Source organism: Balaenoptera physalus (genome assembly GCF_965194825.1).
Source record: "Balaenoptera physalus genome assembly, chromosome: X".
Taxonomy (NCBI): Eukaryota; Metazoa; Chordata; class Mammalia; order Artiodactyla; family Balaenopteridae; genus Balaenoptera; species Balaenoptera physalus.
The window spans coordinates 44,162,745-44,176,646 of NC_138903.1; the positions used below are offsets into that span (position 1 = coordinate 44,162,745).

The following is a 13,902-nucleotide window of genomic DNA, read 5'->3' on the forward strand; positions in this document are numbered from 1 at the left end:
GGTGCAGTATGAGCAGGCCGTTTCCCCCTCACGTGTGAGAACGTGCCCAGACCACCCCTGCCAGCCTCAGCATAACCTCCTGATGTCCCAGGGAAGGGAAAAACTTTTAAAATGAAAAACATGACGGTACATGAAATCCACCATGGAAGCTGTGAAACAGTTCTGTTTGTTCTGCCCCGCTGTAAAAAAAGATCATAGTATTCCTTCAGAGAGAAACAGAAAACACCTTGGGCTTCAGCTCATGGAGAATCCTCCCTTCATCATCTCAGTTAGGCTCTCCCAAACTGACTCATTTGTGTGGATGGTGCCAGGAGGAGAAGGAAAGGGAATTTGGGAACCGTCACCCTCATAATATTCAAACTTCCCTATAACGCTTAGCCTAGGAGAATGGCAATTGTTATCGCTGCTTTTTGAGCTTGAAAAAAAGAAAAAGTAGCCCTTATCAAAAGCTCTGTGGGGCCATAAACCTCACCTGTTTTAATATGCTGACCCCATAAAATGAGGCCTATGATGATGGTCCACAGGCTTTAAAGGCTTCCTTTAGGTTCCTTAATGGGAAAATACCTGGTCAGATTTCAGAATGTATGCCCTCTAATCTCTCCCCCATTTATATATTTATATTTTTGTCTTAAGTATATGTTTTATTCAGGTCTACTGAGTTTTTACCTAATGTCCCATCCAAGACACCGCATTACATTTAGTTGTCATGTCTCCTCGGGCTCCTCTTGGCTGTGATGGTTTCTTAGACTTTCTTTGTATTTGGTGACCTTGACAGTTTTGAGGATTACCGGCCAGGTATTTGTAGAATGTTGCTAAGTTGGGATTTGTTTGATGTTTTTCTCATAATTGGACTGGGGCTTGGGGGAAGAAGACTAGAGGTAAAGTGTCATTCTTACCACATCATATCAAAGGTATATACCATCAATATGACTTATCACTGCTGATGTTCACCTTGATCACCTGGCTGAGGTAGTGTTTGTCACTTTTCTCCACTGTGAAGTTACTCTTTTTTCATCCTTTCCATAATGTGTTCTTTGGAAGGAAGTCACTGCGTAGCTGACACTTAAGATTAAGGAAGTTATTCTCTACCTCCTTGAGGGTGAAGTATCTACAGACACTATTTGGAATTGTTCTTCATCGGAGATGTCTCTATTCTCTCTCAGTTATTTATTCAATCACTTATTTATATCAGTAGGGACTCATCTGTTTAATACTTTGGGCTATAATCCATTATTACTTTATTTTATTCCAATTTTTCTAACTTTGCATTTGGAGCTCTTTCAATTGTCTCTGTCTCCCTTTGACATACCCCTGTCACTGTGCAGGTTTCTTGAGCACTTATTTACTTTCTGGTACTACAATATGCTCCAGGCCCATGTTATATATTTCCTGCCTCAGTCCTAGGATCAGCCATTTCTCCAAGGAGCCCTAGTTCCTGTCAGCGGAGATTGGTATTAGAAACCAAGATCTGGGCACGAGGTGTGCTTTTTTCTATTGGGGCGTTGTTGCTTCTAGGCCCTCTCAGTAAGGAAATATAAATATATGTGTGTACTGACCCACGTATTTACACATATCTGTAAATAGATAGATTATCTGTATGTAACTATCTGCCTCTATATTAAGCTAAACTTGAGACCATACTGGTCTTGCCTCCTCCCCTTGCTTGTCTGTAACCTGCCCCTCCAGGTAGTGAGAAATGTGGCTCCCACCATTCACCATCCAATATTTAACTGTTCATTTCCAGTGTACGTGCATGGTTTCAAATTGTTAACCCGTACCCTCCGTGGGAAACTACTTTATCAACTCCAGTAAAGTGCTTATACAAAATTCTTTTGCCTTTAGTCTTACAAACTCCACTCATTTCCAGTTACTTGGGTCAGCATCTTTTTCCTTTACCCCTTTAGTGAGGCTGTTTCACAAATTTGTAATATAATTGGATTCTTTTGCCACATTCTGCATTCCATCCTGGGATTTTTTTTTTAATTGCATACATTAAGGTTCACTCTTTTTTTTTAAAATAAATTTATTTATTTATTTATTTATTTTTGGCTGTGTTGGGTCTTCGTTTCTGTGTGAGGGCTTTCTCTAGTTGCGGCAAGCGGGGGCCACTCTTCATCGTGGTGCGCGGGCCTCTCACTATCGCGGCCTCTCTTGTTGCAGAGCACAGGCTCCAGATGCGCAGGCTCCGTAGTTGTGGCTCACGGGCCTAGTTGCTCCGCGGCATGTGGGATCTTCCCAGACCAGGGCTCGAACCCGTGTCCCCTGCATTGGCAGGCAGATTCTCAACCACTGCGCCACCAGGGAAGCCCAAGGTTCACTCTTTGTGCTGTAAAGCTCTATAGATTTTGGCCAATGCATAGTGACCTGTATCCACTATTACAGTATCATGCAGAATAGTTTCACTGCCCTAAGAAATCCCCTGTGTCTTACCTATTCAGCGTCCTTTCTTCTGAGCCCCTGGCAACCATTGATCTGTTTTCATCTTTATAAATTTGTCTTTTCCAGAATGTCTTTATAAATGGAATCATACAGTACATAGACTTTTCAAATTGGCTTCCTTCACTTAGCAGTATGCATTTAAGGTTCTTCCATGTCTTTATGTGGATTGATAGCTCATTCCTTTTCATCCCTAAATAATATTCCATTGTCCAGCTATACCACAGTTTGTCTATTCATTCACCTACCTACTATAGGACATCTTGGTTTCTTCCAACTTTTGGAAATTACGACTAAAGCTGCTATAAACATCTGTGTGTAGGTTTTCCTGTGGTCGTAAGTTTTCAAGTCAGTTGGGTAAATATATAGATGCAATTTCTGGATTATATGGTAAGACTGTGTTTGGTTTTATAAGAAATTGCCCAACTGTCTTCTAAAGTGGCTGTACCATTTTGTATTCCCACCAGCAATGAATGAGAGTTCCTGTAATTCCACATCCTTGTGAGCAATTGGTATTGTCAGTGTTTTAGGTTTTAGCCATTCTAATAGGTGTGTAGTGGGATCTTGTTGTTAATTTGCATTACCCTAATGACAAATGATGTTGAGCATCTTTTCATTTGCTATTTGCCATCTGTATGTCTTCTTTGGTGATGTTTAGATCTTTTGATTTTAGCTCTTTCTTCTTTTCTAATATATACATTTAATATTATAAATTTCTAAGTACTGCTTTTTGCTGTATCCCACAAATTTTGTTATGTTGTATTTTCATTTTCATTTACTTCAAAATGTTTTAAAATTTGTCTTCAGACTTCTTTGACCCATGGGTTACTTGGAAGTATGTTGCTTAATTTCCAGGTATTTGGTCATTTTCCAGCTATTTTTCTGTTACTGGTTTCTAGTTTAATTCCCTTGTGTTAGGATTTATGTTAAACTGGCTAGGAGTTGGGCTTTGTTTAATGTTTGGTGTAATTATTGGTGCCAGGGGTTAAATTCCTGTAGTGTCCTTGTTTTTGTCTCCCCTCTTGATTTTGAGTTTCCTTAAGTACAATTCCTTGAAAGAGATTCTGTGTCTTGCAGCTGTAATCCACTGTTATTAAGATATGGGAGCCCCATTGGTATGGTTGTATGGTATGGGGGAGCAGGTTATTTTATAATCTTCTGATTAAATTGCAGTGTCTGTTGGACCTGTGTCTTGTGTCTTTGACCTTCACAAAGTGTAATCCGGTGGTATAGCTTTTTGTTCTCCCTGCCCCCTACTCCTGTCTCTGACCTCAGCATTCCCAGCCCATTTCCAGGAAGCCCAGACCCCTACTGACTTTGCTTTTTTCCCTTAGGTGAGACTAAAAGGGTCGGGTTGGGGCTGGAGAGGGAAGAATGCCCTTCCCCCAACTGGGATAAGGCTTAGGCAAAGTATTTTCCCCTGGAGCATAGGCCTTTGTTACAGAGACAGGTCTGGCCTATTTCACAGTGATACCTCTTCACTTCTCCTCCTCAGAGCTAGGAGGACATGCTTCTTAGCTCTTCACTTTGAGAACCTGGTAGGGTTCCTGGAGATAAAACCCACCGAAGTACAGGCTCAGGAGTTCCTTACTCTCACTCAAGTCCACACACAGCCTTCAGCAATTCGTCAAAGTTGCCATTTAAGTAGCCCTACCAGTTATGGTTCTAGCGGTTTCTACTCCAGGTAAGCAGATCTCTCTGTGTCTTTTTGGATAAGCCTGTCTCTTCAGATTTGGGGGTCAGAGTTTCCCTTGCAGCAATTCTCCGGTGGGTCCAAGAAAAGTTATTGATTTTTCAGTTTGTCTAGCTTTTTCTTGCTGTACGAATGGGAGCAACAACTTTTTTAATTTGTTTTTTTAATTGAAGTATAGTTAATTTATAATGTTGTATTAGCTTCAAGTGTACAGCAAGACAACTTCTGAGCTTTTTACTTGCCAGAGCTGAATCTGGAAGCTCCCCATTTATTTTCTAATTAGTGAGACCACTTTGGTCCCCTCTCAAAGGGAGAAAAAAATTAGAGGGCGTTTGGCCTCTAATAAATCCTGAGTGGATTATTATGAACCTCACCTTGTTCCAATTTAAGGCATTATGTGGTAGAGGAGAGGGTTGCTGTGATGTTTCAGGAGTGTGTGCTGGGTGTTTCCGGGGTCTGTGGCTAGCAGGTACTCCAGAGGTACTGTGGCCATGTTGGTATAGCTCTAGTTAGGCACAGACCGGAAGTGTTGGGTCCCAGGTTGTGCTCTACTTCACTGCTCAGCTGAATCTTAACTTTTCTAAGGATTGGTAGTACCATTTATTGATCTTGCCAGAAGGGTATTCTGTGATAACTATGCAATCAAAATACCATTTGGAATTCCTCAAAGCTAATGTCTTCTCAGAAGTCATTCAACACAATGTACGAATGACCCACAAATAATCATTGCTAAAATTATAGAGTATGAGAGCAGGAAAGGACCGTAAAAATCATACATGCTGATATGCCCTCATTTTTACAGATGGGGAACCTGAAACCTACAGAGGTTAAGGCAGTTGCCCAGGGTGACACAATTAGTGAGTTATGGAGCTAGGGTTGGAATCTATCTTCTCACTGCTGGACAATGGGTGTGATCACAAAGACTGACTTTATTTATTTATTTATTTATTTATGGCTGCGTTGGGTCTTCGTTGCGGTGCGCGGGCTTCTCATTGTGGTGGCTTCTCTTGTTGCGGAGCACGGGCTCTAGGCACGTGGGCTTCAGCAGTTGCGGCATGTGGGCTCAGTAGTTGTGGCATGCGGGCTCTAGAGCACAGGCTCAGTAGTTGTGGTGCATGGGCTTAGTTGCTCCACGGCATGTGGGATCTTCCCAGACCAGGGATGGAACCTGTGTCCCCTGCATTGGCAGGAGGATTCTTAACCACTGAGCCACCAGGGAAGTCCTCCCATTGACTTTCATGTAAAAATTCAGTAAGTCATCTTCCTCTCGGTGCTTTCCTCCTAGTGTTCTACAGAAACTGTCACCTGCTTTGTTTCTAAATACCCCAGTGGTCTGCCTCTCAGAATGGAAGTCTTCCCTTTGCAATGTCTTGTCTCTACTCTTCTAGCTGCATTATCATTATTTTTCTTTTTAGAAACACTTATATAACACATAAATACACCTCACTGTTAAAGATTCAAACAATACACATGTATATAAAATGTGAAAGTCCGCTCACTACTTCCCACTCCAGAGATAACCCTTCAAAATAACTCAGTTATGACCCTTTCACTTCTTTTTCTATCCAGTTAACACAGAGACACACACTTTAATTTTTTTAAAAAAATCTACTTATTATTTTGTAACTTGCTTTTATCACATAGTAAGTTTGGGAGATTTTTCTATTTTAGTACACATCAGTCTACTTCTTTCCTTATGCTATTCCCCCATTACTGGACTCTTTCATTGTTTCCAGTGCTGCAGTGAATAGCATACATACATTGGTGTGCACAGGTACAAGTGTTTCCTTAAGAGCAATTCCTAGATTATATGTGTGTGTGTGTGTGTGTGTGTAACTGTTGTTTTTTGTTGTTGTTGTTCATGACGTCACACTATTCCCATGAATCCAAGAAGAATCTCCTACTTGGTATTTCCTCTCTTGAAGTTTTTTCCCTGCCAAAGAATAGTTGCTAATCTTTTGTCCCCAACTTCCTTTTGGAGATTAATAGAGAGAAACCAATGCAGACTCAATATAGAAGAACTGGAGAAATGCTGCTTCTAAAATAATAAGCACAAGTAGTTACACAGGATCGTGCTAGCCAAAGGGTTTCTCAATACTCTGGTATGGAATGTGCATTTTAGAGCAGGGTCTCCCTACCCATTACATTTACCAGTCTTCTTGTCAGTCCCTTTTATGTATAAATTTGAGAAGGAAGGAATGAAGAGCAAGTAACGGAGCAGAGGGCTATTTTCTTTATATGGACAACCCTCTCAGCAACATTGTCAAACCTATCCCCTCTACTTCTATTTCTACATTGATTTTGTACAGTGGGGGTCTGCAGATACCAAGCCATACTCCTCAAGCTATTTTTCTTAACACTGGTAACTCTGGCAGTTAGCACCCTGGCTCCACTGGTAATGAAAGTGATTTGGGTGGGGAACTTCCACATTAGAGCAGATGCTGGGAATAGAAGGCATAAAAGGTACACTGTCAAGCAAATGTCTACAGCCCAGTGGGGGCAGAGCTGTATCCAGTGGGAACCAAGGAGTCTGAAGGTGGTATAAGAATCCAGATGCACGCTTATCTCGAAAGCCTTTTCCCTATCCCTTTCTCCCATGCCCCACCTTCCTATATACTTCTCATGGCCCTCAAACTTCATTTTAATAGTACATATCATAGATTTATTATTGTTTTTGCAGTTCCGTTACCCACCTCTCTCACCACCTCTCTTATTGTCTAGCTCAGCAGAGCTGGGATAGAGAGTTTCCTCTTTGTTGTCCTTCCTGCCTCTTAGACAGCTTCACATTTTAACGTGCTGTGAGCAGGAACCAAGCAGTCAGTCCTTAAATGAAATGGGTGCAGGGTGACAGTCAAAACAACACAGGCACTGACCCGTCAGATTGGATGTCAGATATAGCTCCGGGTACTGTTCTGGAGCCTCCTGGTGTTCCAGCTGCTGCATCATGGGAAAGTTCAGGAGCCTCCGGGGGATGGTGGTGGGGGAGGAGAGTCCTTGGGAAAGAGTAGTTATTTATCTACAGCCACAGGTATTTCACTATTTAACAACCAGTATGGCTCTGTACAGATGCGTATCAATGGAATAGTCGCCCTGAAAAAGTGTCCCGGGGCCAAACTAAGATAGTATATTAAAACATAACATGGTCCTGTGACATTCTCCAGCGCTTACATAGGAGGACATTTGCTTTTCTGGGGAATTCCGTGGCGGTCCAGTGGTCCCGACTCCATGCTTTCATTGCTGTGGGCCTGGGTTCAATCCTGTAAGCCGCAGGGCGGTGTGGCCAGGGGAAAAAAAAAAGCATTTGCTTTTCAGCCACTGGGTTTCGGTAAGTGGGGAAGCAAAATGGAGGCACAAGTTGATAGAAAGGTCCTAAAAATGTTGGCTAATTATTGGGGCTTCAACTGTAATGTATTCTGAAACGTAGAGGTGAATGAAATGTGAAAGGGTTCATGGCTTATTGGGAGATCTGGAATGGATGAACCAATACAAGAAGGGAAAAGGGTGCAGGTATGGAAGTGAGAAGTGGCTCATAATAGACCCTTAGTACTTGCTGTTGAATGAAGGTACAGTTTAAAAGATTGCAGGATGAATATCTGCTGATGTGTGCTAGGTCGAGTGTTGACTTTTTTGTATACGTGCTTTTAGCCTAGCAAAAATACAATATATCCCTGTAAAAACTGAAATACATTCTAAAAATGGAACTATTTTCAAGTCCTGTGATATGTACCAATAGCCCTGCTCCATTTCTTTGAGTGCTTATTTCTTTCTTTAGGCTGCTGCCAATAAGTGAGCCCTCATGCAGCTGTGGTTATCACTAAAGCAGTACTTCAGGGTGCAGGAGGTTTCCTTCTATCCTCTTTCCCCTTGTGTCTTTGTTAGTGTTTAACTAATTCACTTAATCAGTTACTGTTCAGTTCCCCAGGGAAATGTCTAATGGCATATTGGTTAGGGATTGAAATAAACATTATTCTCAAATTGGAGTTTCTTTTCGTGTATTTTAAGGGGGTTTCTAGTTTTAAGCATCATGTGATTTTTAGAAAAAAATTAGAAAATGGTTTCCATAAAGGAAAATGAGCTAAATACATTCATTTATATGCCTCCTCATTCAAGCAGTGTGCTTTTAAAAACCCATTAATTAAGTTTTTAGACCTAAGTGTAACTTACCGGGAAAGCTGTTTCAAGGTTGACTTATTTTTCTGACTTGTTTTTTGTACATTTTTTTCCCAGACTCAAGCAATCCAGACTAGCTTTCGGGGGACTTTTATCATTTAAGAACTAGATGTACTTTAACCTGAATCATTTTCCTGCTAGAGCATTAAATCATTTTAAATATAACTTACTTTGAAGGGCACACTATGCCTTCAAAACTTACCTAAGTTTTACTTTTTTTTTTTTGTATAGAGGCAAGAATCTAGAGTTGCCTAATAAGCACCCCAATCTGATATTTAGGGTCGTTGTTTAATTTTACTCTTCTTCCCTTGGTAGAGTATTTACACACCAGAAGCTTAAATCTTTTATTTTAATTACCATTTTTTAAATTGAAGTATAGTTGTTTTACAGTGTTTCAGGTTGTACAGCAAAGTGATTCATATATATATATGTGTGTATATATATAATATATATATATATATATATTCTTTTTCAGATTTTTTCCATTATAGGTTATAACAAGATATTGACTGTAGTTCCCTGTGCTATACAGTAGGTCCTTGTTTATCTAAAGAAGCTTAACTATTAATACACTGTTTTTTGAAAAGCCTTTTGCATTTTACTACTTTCTTTGTACCTCAGTAGTTGGTCCTGAATGGACTAATCTCTACTGCCATTCTTGACAACTTAGTTTTATGGCGTTAATATTTCTTTCTACTAAGTAATAAAAATGCTAAGAAAAGAAACCAATTGGATGTGGAATAAGACCCACAGCTTAAGCTGTTTGTCATCAAGTCAGCTATAGATACCTCTGTGAAAGAGTGCAAACAGTTTCATCCCTCTCATTGGTAAAACCTTAAAAAATTAGTAGTATCGTTGTCATCATCCTTATTATACATTTAAAAATATTTTTTCCAAAGTGGTTGGAAAAATATTTCAAAATCTTTTTTTTTAAAACAACACTGCTCTCTTTTTTAAAACTTTACTTATTTAAAAAAATAAAATATTTTTTTCCAATTCTGAAAATTACAATGAATATCTTATAATTCCTAGTCCACACTTGTGCCAAATGCTCATTAAGTGGTCTTCCTATGTTGAAAGTTTTAAAAACATTGTTGTACGAGCCACTAACGTGTTAGAAACAGAAAATGATCTGATCAGATCTGTGTTCCACAAAGATAACTCTGTTTGTCCCCAAATATTAACTTTATCATTGCGGTTTTATCATAGGATGCATTAAAAATTGCTAAGCATTTCTTTCTCTTATTTCCATAATAATATGTTGACCTGGCAGTCTGTATAAAGAAACATGTGCTAGAGATTACAAATTTGGCAGAGAAGGGAATAGAGGGGTAGAAAAGAGTAAAAGAAATATAATGTCAAGTTCTGAATACCAGTGCCTCATTTCTTTTTTTTTTAAAATTATAGTTGATTTACAATGTTGTGTTAGTTTCTGGTGTACAGCAAAGTGATTCATATATATTTTGGGGGGGATGGGAGAGAAATTTACTACATTCACCAAGTTAAAGGACAAGAACATACTGTAAACACAACTTAAAACAATTTAGAATCATAAGCAAAAAGTGAGGTAGACTGACTACTAAAATTCACCAAATTTTGGTTAAGAAAATTTTACAGTAATGAAGTAACACAGGTGCCTCCTTTTCTAAAAAAATCACAAAAAGCAATTGCATAAATTACAGCCAAAAAATTGAATACAACAATTCTCATTGTAATTTTAGTGTGTGTGTGTATATATATATGTGTGTGTGTGTGTGTGTGTGTGTGTATTTCTTTTCAGATTCTTTTCCCTTATAGGTTATTACAAAATATTGAGTATAGTTCCCTGTGCTACACAGTAGGTCCGTGTTGGTTATCTATTTTATATATAGTAATATGTATCTGCTAATCCCAAACTCCTAATTTATCCCCCTCTCCTTCCCCTTTAGTAACCATACGTTTGTTTTCTATGTCTGTGGGTCTGTTTTAATTTTGTAAATAAATTCATTTGTATCATTTTTTAGATTCCACATATAAGTGATATCATATGCTATTTGTCTTTCTCTGAGTTACTTCACTTAGTATGATAATCTCTAGGTCCACCCACGTTGCTACAAGTCCAGTGCCTCATTTCTTAATCTGAATTGTAATTAAATCTCATTTTAGTATGAGGACTGTGTCATGGCTATCAGCCCTCTAGTTTTCAAAAGAGGTAAATTTACATGGAATAAAAAAGTTCCTCCCCTAGAAGCACTGATGGAGTATTTGAAAAACACATGAACTTTCATCAAAAGTTATTGACATGGTAGTGGTTATGCAATCCAATCACTGTACATTGAAGAACTACACACTTTTTAAGTACCAAAAAAGATAGTATCTTAAAGTATAAAATAATCTAAAAAGATAATGTAAATCTTATTAAAGTAAGTTAATTCTGTAGTGGTCTTCAGATACTATAGGCAGAATCCTATTGAGTAAAGAATAACTTTGAAGGAGGCTTGTGAGGTTGGCCCCGTCATCCTCTCTAAGTAAGATATACATACTTTTCTAAAAGTGTAATTGTATAAGACAGTCACACTTGGGCCATAGGTTTTGCTTTTTAAGCTTTTTAGTTCTTTGCCACAATACTCTCCATTGCCACTTCATTTTACTTCTCATTAGTGCTAGGTTAGTTCATCAAGAGACTGAGATGTCATCATAGTGATGGACGGACCAAAAGCATACAGGTTCCATGAAACGCCTCACATTTCCTAAGGTTTTGTTGTACTGACGTTTCAGGATGAATTGGGCCTTAAGAACTGATTAGAGTAATCACAACATTTTAAAGCCCTACATTCAGGTCTGATTATTGGAGCACACTGACTAGATTAATGTTCAACAGTGGCTGTCCTGTGGATTCACGTAGGGAGTTTGGAGACGGCAGTTTTTTTCTTTTCTTGTTTCCAGTTCTATTGAGAAATAATTGACATACATCACTGTATAAGTTTAAGGCATACAGCAGGATGCTTTGATTTACATATATTGTGAAATGATTACCACAGTAGGTTCAGCTAACATCCATCTTCTCATATAGATACAATAAAAGGAAAAGAAAGAAGAAAAGAAAAAAGGAAAAAGTTTTCTTCTTGTGATGAGAACTCTTAGGATTTACTCTCTTAACAACTTTCCCATATATCTTACAGCAGTGGTAGGTATAGTGAGAGATGGCAATTTCATTCTTCTTTACTGGACTGGCCTTACTGCACAATTTATTAAAACCTGCTTAAAAATAGCCTTTGGAATAAGACAAGAGAAGGGAAAGCCTTTGAAACAATGCAACTGTAGTAGTGAATTAATTTTCATGAAATAGCTACTTTTACTCAGGTTGGATTAATGAGATCGGACTTGATGTTGCTTTCTAGGTAGAGCACTACCACTAACACACCTTATTTTCTTGACTGCTTTCTGAGTTTTCAAAGTTACTAGGTGGTATTAAAGAACTGACTTTGTATAGTAAGTTCATATGTGGTTCAGTTTTTCATAATTTTCTCTATGATGTGTGCATAGAAAGACATAAAACGTGTGTGTACAGTTTAAAGAATAATTATAATGTGAATTCTCAGGTAACCCCTGCCCAGATTAAGAAAAATTGCCAGCCTTCCAGAAGCCCCACCCTCACCATGTGCTCCATCGAGATGGCGACCCCCTCTCTCCTCTGGTTTTACTTCTGGCTTTATTGTCTTTACTTCTGTCATTTTCTTGCTTCTCTTTGTAATGTAGTCACTTACATTTGTGTCCTAAAACGATATACTTTAGGTTTGGCTGACTTTGAACTTACATGAATAGAATCACGTTCGTTATGTGCTCTCTTGTGTCCGGCATCTGTCACTCATTTCACTTATTTAGCTCCTTACGTTTGTGAGATTTTATCTGTGTTATTGGTATCCAGTGCCTTGTTTTAAAAAGCCTTTCTATATTTGCCTGTCTCCCCTGCCTCGTTTTTTTTTTTTTTTAAACTTAGGGTCCCTGTAACTCTAAATGCTTTCCGATATTTCTACTTTGCCTTCATAGATTTTCTGCTAAATGAGGTCTGAAAACTAAAACTTTCTGGATCCCAGTTTTCTGAACTGACCTGACTGCCCCAAGTTTGATGACATTTGTTTAGATGAGACTACATCTTTAAGGCTTCTGTGCTCGGTTAAAAATCTTCCTTTCTCCAAGGCTGGTCCAAGGGTCTGGTCACGTGATTCCAGCAGTGACATCACATTCTGACCGCCAGGGAACACTGGTGGTTCTTTAGGTGGCGTTTGTTCCTGTGAAAGGCAGAGAATGCAGCAAGTGCCCTTCTAAAGCAGTTCAGACCGGGGCTCCTTCTGTAAAAGCTCCTCAACCTAAATGAGCAAATGCGGGCTGCCAAGGTTATTTCTTCCTTGAGGCAGAAAAAAAGAAAGCTGTGATTGAAGGTAAGCAGACTTGAGCCTGGCCAAGGACCGAAGCGTGACCCCAGGGAGAAGGGGATCTGGAGAATCACAAGCAGTCTGTTGTCGGATTCTAATCACTGCCTGCCCTTTTAGAGCTGCCTGACAATTTGCATTTATAATAGGAGACTATCTACAAAGAAGGGTGATGCAGTGCTCATGTTACCTAGTGATGTAATAGGATTTTTTCTTTCCTGCTAGGAAGCTTGTTGCAGATCTTCATTTCGTCTTACTATTCTTCGAGCTGGGGGCCTCATTTGATATATAGTGTAACGTTAGGTAACTATTGGGTGCTTTTAAAAATCAGTTTCACAAAATCCTTTGAAAATTTCTCCTGAAAGGAGCACACTTAAACCAGACCAGATTCAATTGAAGCATTAGCCTGCTTTAAAAAGTCAGTTTCTGGTTGGTTGGTGTCCTGTGTTCATGTCAGCATTTGTCTTGAGAATTGAAACAGCTTGGTTCCCCCCTGCCCCACATACTTTAGTCTCTTTCTGCCCTCATTTCCCGGCTGGCTGTTTCCCTCCAAGCTCTCAAACCACACACCAGCATTAATCTTTATCAGTATGCCACTGACATGATAGGAAATGCTGGGCTGGTGATTCAGCAGCCAACCATTTCACGGCCAGGTATGCTTGAAGATATGGAAAGGACTTTGGTTAGGGGTTTTAAGATTAACTTGTTCATCTCCTCCACTCCACCCCCACCCCACCCCCACCCTTACTATGATTTGGATTCTGCAGAGCTTTTCCTTTCATATGTGTGTGTTGCTTGTGAAAGGTACGCTGAACTAGGTATTCAGGAGACTTAGACTTTGTAAACCAGGTGCAACTTGGGTGTTAATTCAAACTTATCCTTTGAGGGTGCTCAAGTTGTCTATTAGGAGTTTAGAGTGAAGGTGGGGGTGTGGATGGGGGAAGAGGGGGTCAGCTCAGGCCCACTTTGGCCTTCTCCGCAGAGGGATTCATCACCAAACAGTCTCGATAGAACTTTGTGCCTGCCAAGGTTGATGCTGCCAATGTGAGCTGTGGCTGGTTGAGTTCATTGATGGCATTACTCTGCATTTTTCCTCATTGTGCATTTGCATGCATTCCTGAACACGGTTTTACATTTTGTGTTTAATAGTGAAATCTTGTTCCACCAGAGGATTGTGGAAATATTTTGAAG

General features: G+C 39.5%; 1 protein-coding gene across 3 annotated transcripts in view; it reads left to right on the top strand.

Moving 5' to 3' along the window:
- CLCN5 (chloride voltage-gated channel 5) overlaps positions 1 to 13,902 on the top strand; it is a 153,511-nt gene that overhangs the window by 111,751 nt on the left and 27,858 nt on the right. The window contains exon 1 of one of the 3 annotated variants that reach the window (XM_082445148.1): positions 7,044 to 12,720. The exons of the other annotated variants lie outside the window; for them this stretch is intronic. The gene's annotated coding sequence lies outside the window, so the exon portion shown is untranslated. Of the gene's footprint in view, positions 1 to 7,043; positions 12,721 to 13,902 lie in introns of those variants that run through there. 3 annotated transcript variants of the gene reach the window in all.